The sequence below is a fragment of the Hypanus sabinus genome, unplaced genomic scaffold (genome assembly GCF_030144855.1).
Source record: "Hypanus sabinus isolate sHypSab1 unplaced genomic scaffold, sHypSab1.hap1 scaffold_1289, whole genome shotgun sequence".
Lineage (NCBI taxonomy): Eukaryota > Metazoa > Chordata > Chondrichthyes > Myliobatiformes > Dasyatidae > Hypanus > Hypanus sabinus.
Genome location: NW_026779355.1, coordinates 88,080 through 97,500, shown reverse-complemented (window position 1 = coordinate 97,500; position 9,421 = coordinate 88,080).

Sequence of the window (9,421 nt, the reverse complement as noted above, 5' to 3'; positions counted from 1 at the left end):
TTCTGTCTATAAATCACTGTAAGTCGGAGCTCGCCTGGCCTCCCGCTTACTGAGTCCGAAATAACCCCCGAAGGTTCACTTCGGCCTCCGCACTGTGTGTGTTGTGTTGTCTGTCTGTCTCGTGTGTCAACCGTACCACTGGAAATCCGTCTAAGTGCCTCTGGAAAACGTGTTCCCGAAAATCTCCGGGAACCCCGCCAATGCCCCCGTACAGAAATTGCATGTGTCAAGTCGGCGGGACGCCTGCCGGAAGTCCTGCCGGGCAGGTCGTACCTTGGCCCGGCCAGGCGGGGCAAATGCAACCTTCATAGCGCTCTCCGGGCCTAACTGGTTAACCGGCGCCGCGACTGACCGTACAACAATGACGTGTGTCAAACCGGCGGTAAGACGCCCGGAGCTCACGCCGGCCTCGTCGCACCTCGGGCCCGCCCGACGGGCTGGATCCGACCTTCACAGACTTCCGCCGTCAATTGGTTAACCGGCGCGGCGCCGGGAGCACGCGCCTCTGTCGGCGGTCGGCCCTCCGGTAGTGCCGCCGTGCATCGTCCGCTTCGGCCGGCAGCAGGGCCCCGAATCAGCCTTCATTCCGACTTCCGAGTTGGGACTTGGAATAATTTCGACTTCTGCCAAGGTCTCGGATCGGCGGTGGGACCTGCGGTAGTCCCACCGAAAATGCCGCCCCTCGGCCGGCACGGCCCTCCGAATACGTCCCCTCGCGGCTCACCGCAGCGGGACTTTGTCAGATTTTCGATCGGGCCGTAGCCCTATTTTTGGCGGAGGGACCTGCGGTAGTCCCACCGAAAATGCCGCCCCTCGGCCGGCACGACCCTCCGAATTCGTCCCCTCGCGTCTCCCCGCCGCGGGACTTTGTCAGAAAATCATTCGGGCAAGGTTTCGATTCGGCGGCCCGAGCACCGGTAGTCAGCCCGTACATGCAGCCCCTCGGTCGGCTTGGGCCTGCGGATACGTCCCGCTGACTGACTTCCGCCATTGGGAATTCGTCCGAAAATCCATACGGGCGACCTTGGGAAGCGTGCGGAAATACCGCCGCGCGGCCCGGGTTAACGAAGTGGGGAGGCCCGTAACGCCCGTCGACCACTCCTAAGTGGTCGAGAAAAACGCCTCCCCGTAAATCTCCGGAAACCCCGCCAATGCCCCCGTACAGAAATTGCATGTGTCAAAGGGGCGGCCGTATCTGACCCCGGCTGCCGAGCCTCTGGAACTCCTGCCCGGCTACGACCCTCAAATCCGACCCGCATCCAGACTTCCGGAGCGGACTCAGTTAACGAATTGCCACCGGGCAACTGGTTAACCGGCAGTTCTCGGACGGCTCGTTAGCCGTGCCGACCGACTCCCCCGGCCGTGCGGTGGAGCAAGACAACAGTACCCGGGCGGGCAATCGAGTTCCCGACCGGGCCCTGGCAGATCGTTAACCGGCCCGACCGGGACAAGTCGTTAACCAACTTCGGCGTGACAAATGGTTAACCGGCCCGGCCGGGACAAGTCGTTAACCAACTTCGGCGTGACAAATGGTTAACCGGCCCGGCCGGGACAAGTCGTTAACCGACGTCGGCGAGACAAATGGTTAACCGGCCCGGCCGGGACAAGTCGTTAACCAGACCCGAGCCGGCACTGCGGTGACCGACCGGGACCGGTGCTGACATGCAGAACAGGACAAAGACTTAGGCAGCGGCCCGGCGCGGACAGTTCTTCCGTTCGCGCCGGCTCGTGACAATTGGTTAACCGGCCCGGCTGGGACAAATCGTTAACCGACGTCGGCGAGACAAATGGTTAACCGGCTCGGCCGGGACAAGTCGATAACCAACTTCGGCGTGACAAATGGTTAACCGGCCCGGCCGGGACAAGTCGTTAACCAGACCCCAGCCGGCACTGCGGTAACCGACCGGGTCCGGTGCTGACATGCAGAACAGGACAGAGACTTAGGCAGCGGCCCGGCGCGGACAGTTCTTCCGTTCGCCGGCTCGTGACAATTGGTTAACCGACCGGGCTCAGGCAAATCGTTAACCGACTTCGGCGAGACAAATGGTTAACCGGCTCGGCCGGGACAAGTCGTTAACCAACTTCGGCGTGACAAATGGTTAACCGGCCCGGCCGGGACAAGTCGTTAACCAGACCCCAGCAGGCACTGCGGTAACCGACCGGGTCCGGTGCTGACATGCAGAACAGGACAAAGACTTGGGCAGCGGCCCGGCGCGGACAGTTCTTCCGTTCGCCGGCTCGGTGACAATTGGTTAACCGACCGGGCTCAGGCAAATCGTTAACCGACGTCGGCGAGACAAATGGTTAACCGGCTCGGCCGGGACAAGTCGTTAACCAACTTCGGCGTGACAAATGGTTAACCGGCCCGGCCGGGACAAGTCGTTAACCAGACCCCAGCAGGCACTGCGGTAACCGACCGGGTCCGGTGCTGACATGCAGAACAGGACAAAGACTTGGGCAGCGGCCCGGCGCGGACAGTTCTTCCGTTCGCCGGCTCGGTGACAATTGGTTAACCGACCGGGCTCAGGCAAATCGTTAACCGACGTCGGCGAGACAAATGGTTAACCGGCTCGGCCGGGACAAGTCGTTAACCAACTTCGGCGTGACAAATGGTTAACCGGCCCGGCCGGGACAAGTCGTTAACCAGACCACAGCCGGCACTGCGGTAACCGACCGGGTCCGGTGCTGACATGCAGAACAGGACAGAGACTTAGGCAGCGGCCCGGCGCGGACAGTTCTTCCGTTCGCCGGCTCGTGACAATTGGTTAACCGACCGGGCTCCGGCAAATCGTTAACCGACTTCGGCGAGACAAATGGTTAACCGGCCCGGCCGGGACAAGTCGTTAACCAGACCCGAGCCGGCACTGCGGTGACCGACCGGGACCGGTGCTGACATGCAGAACAGGACAAAGACTTAGGCAGCGGCCCGGCGCGGACAGTTCTTCCGTTCGCGCCGGCTCGTGACAATTGGTTAACCGGCCCGGCTGGGACAAATCGTTAACCGACGTCGGCGAGACAAATGGTTAACCGGCTCGGCCGGGACAAGTCGTTAACCAACTTCGGCGTGACAAATGGTTAACCGGCCCGGCCGGGACAAGTCGTTAACCAGACCCCAGCAGGCACTGCGGTAACCGACCGGGTCCGGTGCTGACATGCAGAACAGGACAAAGACTTGGGCAGCGGCCCGGCGCGGACAGTTCTTCCGTTCGCCGGCTCGGTGACAATTGGTTAACCGACCGGGCTCAGGCAAATCGTTAACCGACGTCGGCGAGACAAATGGTTAACCGGCTCGGCCGGGACAAGTCGTTAACCAACTTCGGCGTGACAAATGGTTAACCGGCCCGGCCGGGACAAGTCGTTAACCAGACCCCAGCAGGCACTGCGGTAACCGACCGGGTCCGGTGCTGACATGCAGAACAGGACAAAGACTTGGGCAGCGGCCCGGCGCGGACAGTTCTTCCGTTCGCCGGCTCGGTGACAATTGGTTAACCGACCGGGCTCAGGCAAATCGTTAACCGACGTCGGCGAGACAAATGGTTAACCGGCTCGGCCGGGACAAGTCGTTAACCAACTTCGGCGTGACAAATGGTTAACCGGCCCGGCCGGGACAAGTCGTTAACCAGACCACAGCCGGCACTGCGGTAACCGACCGGGTCCGGTGCTGACATGCAGAACAGGACAGAGACTTAGGCAGCGGCCCGGCGCGGACAGTTCTTCCGTTCGCCGGCTCGTGACAATTGGTTAACCGACCGGGCTCCGGCAAATCGTTAACCGACTTCGGCGAGACAAATGGTTAACCGGCCCGGCCGGGACAAGTCGTTAACCAGACCCGAGCCGGCACTGCGGTGACCGACCGGGACCGGTGCTGACATGCAGAACAGGACAAAGACTTAGGCAGCGGCCCGGCGCGGACAGTTCTTCCGTTCGCGCCGGCTCGTGACAATTGGTTAACCGGCCCGGCTGGGACAAATCGTTAACCGACGTCGGCGAGACAAATGGTTAACCGGCTCGGCCGGGACAAGTCGTTAACCAACTTCGGCGTGACAAATGGTTAACCGGCCCGGCCGGGACAAGTCGTTAACCAGACCCCAGCAGGCACTGCGGTAACCGACCGGGTCCGGTGCTGACATGCAGAACAGGACAAAGACTTGGGCAGCGGCCCGGCGCGGACAGTTCTTCCGTTCGCCGGCTCGGTGACAATTGGTTAACCGACCGGGCTCAGGCAAATCGTTAACCGACGTCGGCGAGACAAATGGTTAACCGGCTCGGCCGGGACAAGTCGTTAACCAACTTCGGCGTGACAAATGGTTAACCGGCCCGGCCGGGACAAGTCGTTAACCAGACCCCAGCAGGCACTGCGGTAACCGACCGGGTCCGGTGCTGACATGCAGAACAGGACAAAGACTTGGGCAGCGGCCCGGCGCGGACAGTTCTTCCGTTCGCCGGCTCGGTGACAATTGGTTAACCGACCGGGCTCAGGCAAATCGTTAACCGACGTCGGCGAGACAAATGGTTAACCGGCTCGGCCGGGACAAGTCGTTAACCAACTTCGGCGTGACAAATGGTTAACCGGCCCGGCCGGGACAAGTCGTTAACCAGACCACAGCCGGCACTGCGGTAACCGACCGGGTCCGGTGCTGACATGCAGAACAGGACAGAGACTTAGGCAGCGGCCCGGCGCGGACAGTTCTTCCGTTCGCCGGCTCGTGACAATTGGTTAACCGACCGGGCTCAGGGAAATCGTTAACCGACTTCGGCGAGACAAATGGTTAACCGGCCCGGCCGGGACAAGTCGTTAACCAGACCCGAGCCGGCACTGCGGTGACCGACCGGGACCGGTGCTGACATGCAGAACAGGACAAAGACTTAGGCAGCGGCCCGGCGCGGACAGTTCTTCCGTTCGCGCCGGCTCGTGACAATTGGTTAACCGGCCCGGCTGGGACAAATCGTTAACCGACGTCGGCGAGACAAATGGTTAACCGGCTCGGCCGGGACAAGTCGTTAACCAACTTCGGCGTGACAAATGGTTAACCGGCCCGGCCGGGACAAGTCGTTAACCAGACCCCAGCAGGCACTGCGGTAACCGACCGGGTCCGGTGCTGACATGCAGAACAGGACAAAGACTTGGGCAGCGGCCCGGCGCGGACAGTTCTTCCGTTCGCCGGCTCGGTGACAATTGGTTAACCGACCGGGCTCAGGCAAATCGTTAACCGACGTCGGCGAGACAAATGGTTAACCGGCTCGGCCGGGACAAGTCGTTAACCAACTTCGGCGTGACAAATGGTTAACCGGCCCGGCCGGGACAAGTCGTTAACCAGACCCCAGCAGGCACTGCGGTAACCGACCGGGTCCGGTGCTGACATGCAGAACAGGACAAAGACTTGGGCAGCGGCCCGGCGCGGACAGTTCTTCCGTTCGCCGGCTCGGTGACAATTGGTTAACCGACCGGGCTCAGGCAAATCGTTAACCGACGTCGGCGAGACAAATGGTTAACCGGCTCGGCCGGGACAAGTCGTTAACCAACTTCGGCGTGACAAATGGTTAACCGGCCCGGCCGGGACAAGTCGTTAACCAGACCACAGCCGGCACTGCGGTAACCGACCGGGTCCGGTGCTGACATGCAGAACAGGACAGAGACTTAGGCAGCGGCCCGGCGCGGACAGTTCTTCCGTTCGCCGGCTCGTGACAATTGGTTAACCGACCGGGCTCAGGGAAATCGTTAACCGACTTCGGCGAGACAAATGGTTAACCGGCCCGGCCGGGACAAGTCGTTAACCAGACCCGAGCCGGCACTGCGGTGACCGACCGGGACCGGTGCTGACATGCAGAACAGGACAAAGACTTAGGCAGCGGCCCGGCGCGGACAGTTCTTCCGTTCGCGCCGGCTCGTGACAATTGGTTAACCGGCCCGGCTGGGACAAATCGTTAACCGACGTCGGCGAGACAAATGGTTAACCGGCTCGGCCGGGACAAGTCGTTAACCAACTTCGGCGTGACAAATGGTTAACCGGCCCGGCCGGGACAAGTCGTTAACCAGACCCCAGCAGGCACTGCGGTAACCGACCGGGTCCGGTGCTGACATGCAGAACAGGACAAAGACTTGGGCAGCGGCCCGGCGCGGACAGTTCTTCCGTTCGCCGGCTCGGTGACAATTGGTTAACCGACCGGGCTCAGGCAAATCGTTAACCGACGTCGGCGAGACAAATGGTTAACCGGCTCGGCCGGGACAAGTCGTTAACCAACTTCGGCGTGACAAATGGTTAACCGGCCCGGCCGGGACAAGTCGTTAACCAGACCCCAGCCGGCACTGCGGTAACCGACCGGGTCCGGTGCTGACATGCAGAACAGGACAGAGACTTAGGCAGCGGCCCGGCGCGGACAGTTCTTCCGTTCGCCGGCTCGTGACAATTGGTTAACCGACCGGGCTCAGGCAAATCGTTAACCGACGTCGGCGAGAGAAATGGTTAACCGGCCCGGCCGGGACAAGTCGTTAACCAGTCCCGAGCCGGCTCTGCGGTAACCGACCGGGTCCGGTGCTGACATGCAGAACAGGACAGAGACTTAGGCAGCGGCCCGGCGCGAACAGTTCTTCCGTTCCCCGGCTCGTGACGATTGGTTAACCGACCTCCGGTCCACCCTCCGAAAGTGCCGCCCCTCGGTCCGAACGTCGCTCCCAACACGTCCCCCGGCTGCTCCCCGCCGCGGGACCTTGTAGGTTTTGAATTCGGCGGAAGCCGTAGTTTTGGCCGAGCGCCATAACACGAGCCCTAGCCCCAGCCCAAGCCCTAACCCATATCCTAGCCCTAGCCCTAACCCTAACCCTAACCCCAGCCGTAACCCTAACCCAGGCCCTAACCCTAACCCCCGCCCTAACCCTAAACCTAACCCCAGCCCTAACCCTGAACCTAACCCTAACCCTAGACCTAACCCCAGCCCTAACCCTAGCCCTGGCCCTAACCCTAACCCTAAACCTGGCCCGAACCCAATCCCCGGGCGGGCAATCGGTTTGCCCGACCGGGCCCTGGCAAATCGTTAACCAACGTCGGCGAGACAAATCGTTAAACAACGCCGGCGAGACAAATCGTTAACCAGCCCGGCCGGGACAAGTCGTTAACCAACCCTAATGCGGCGGGACTTGGAATAATTCCGACGTCTGCCGAGGACTGCGATGGGCGGTGCGACCTCCTGTAGTCCCGACGGAGGAGCCGCCCCTCGGCCGGCACGGCCCTCCGAAGACGTCCCCTCGCGGCCACCCGCCGAGGTATGACGCGTGCGGACCTGCCAGGAGCACAACCCAAACCTTAAAACTAACCCTGGCCATAGCACGAGCCCTAGCCCCAGCCCAAGCCCCAACCCATATCCTAGGCCTAGCCCTGACCCTAGCCCCAACCCTAGCCCTAACCCTAAAGCTAACCCCCGCCCTAACCCGAGCCCTAGCCCCAACCCGAACGCTAAACCTAACCCTAACCCCAACCCCAACCCTAGCCCTAACCCCAGCCCTAACCCTAAAGCTAACCCCCGCCCTCACCCGAGCCCTAGCCCCAACCCGAACGCTAACCCTAACCCTAACCCCAACCCCAACCCTAACCCTAACCCTAACCCTAGCCCCAGCCCAAGCCCCAACCCATATCCTAGCCCTAGCCCTGACCCTAGCCCGAACCCTAACCCTAACCCTAACCCCAGCCCTAACCCTAAAGCTAACCCCAACCCTAACCCTAACCCTAGCCCCAACCCTAACCCTAACCCTAACCCTAGCCCCAACCCTAACGCTCACCCTAACCCCAGCCCTAACCCTAATCCTAACCCCAGCTCTAAGCCTAAGCCCCGCCCTAACCCGAGCCCTAACCCCAACCACAACCCTAACCCTAATCCTAACCCCAGCTCTAAGCCTAAGCCCCGCCCTAACCCGAGCCCTAACCCCAACCACAACCCTAACCCTAACCCTAACCCTAGCCCGAACCCAATCCCCGGGCGGGCAATCGGGTTGCCCGCCCGGGCCCTGGCAAATCGTTAACCAACGTCGGCGAGACAAGTCGTTAACCAGCCCGGCCGGGACAAGTCGTTAACCAACGTCGGCGAGACAAGTCGTTAACCAACGTCGGCGAGACAAGTCGTTAACCAGCCCGGCCGGGACAAGTCGTTAACCAGCCCGGCCGGGACAAGTCGTTAACCAACCCTAATGCGGCGGGACTTGGAATAATTTCGACGTCTGCCGAGGACTGCGATGGGCGGTGCGACCTCCTGTAGTCCCGACGGAGGAGCCGCCCCTCGGCCGGCACGGCCCTCCGAAGACGTCCCCTCGCGGCCACCCGCCGAGGTATGACGCGTGCGGACCTGCCAGGAGCACAACCCAAACCTTAAAACTAACCCTGGCTATAGCACGAGCCCTAGCCCCAGCCCAAGCCCCAACCCATATCCTAGGCCTAGCCCTGACCCTAGACCCAACCCTAGCCCTAACCCCAGCCCTAACCCTAAAGCTAACCCCCGCTCTAACCCGAGCCCTAGCCCCAACCCGAACGCTAACCCTAACCCTAACACCAACCCCAACCCTAGCCCTAACCCCAGCCCTAACCCTAAAGCTAACCCCCGCCCTCACCCGAGCCCTAGCCCCAACCCGAACGCTAACCCTAACCCTAACCCCAACCCCAACCCTAACCCTAACCCTAACCCTAGCCCCAGCCCAAGCCCCAACCCATATCCTAGCCCTAGCCCTGACCCTAGCCCCAACCCTAACCCTAACCCCAACCCTAACCCTAACCCCAGCCCTAACCCTAAAGCTAACCCCAACCCTAACCCTAACCCTAGCCCCAACCCTAACCCTAACCCTAACCCTAGCCCCAACCCTAACCCTAACCCTAACCCTAACCCTAACCCTAACCCTAACCCTAACCCTAACCCTAACCCTAACCCTAACCCTAACCCTAACCCTAACCCTAACCCTAGCCCGAACCCAATCCCCGGGCGGGCAATCGGGTTGCCCGACCGGGCCCTGGCAAATCGTTAACCAACGTCGGCGAGACAAGTCGTTAACCAGCCCTGCCGGGACAAGTCGTTAACCAGCCCGGCCGGGACAAGTCGTTAACCAGCCCGGCCGGGACAAGTCGTTAACCAACGTCGGCGAGACAAGTCGTTAACCAGCCCGGCCGGGACAAGTCGTTAACCAACGTCGGCGAGACAAGTCGTTAACCAGCCCGGCCGGGACAAGTCGTTAACCAACCCTAATGCGGCGGGACTTGGAATAATTTCGAGGACTGCGATGGGCGGTGCGACCTCCTGTAGTCCCGACGGAGGAGCCGCCCCTCGGCCGGCACGACCCTCGGAAGACGTCCCCTCGCGGCAAGCCAGCCGAGGTATGACGCGTGCGGACCTGCCAGGAGCACAACCCAAACCTTAAAACTAACCCTGGCCATAGCACGAGCCC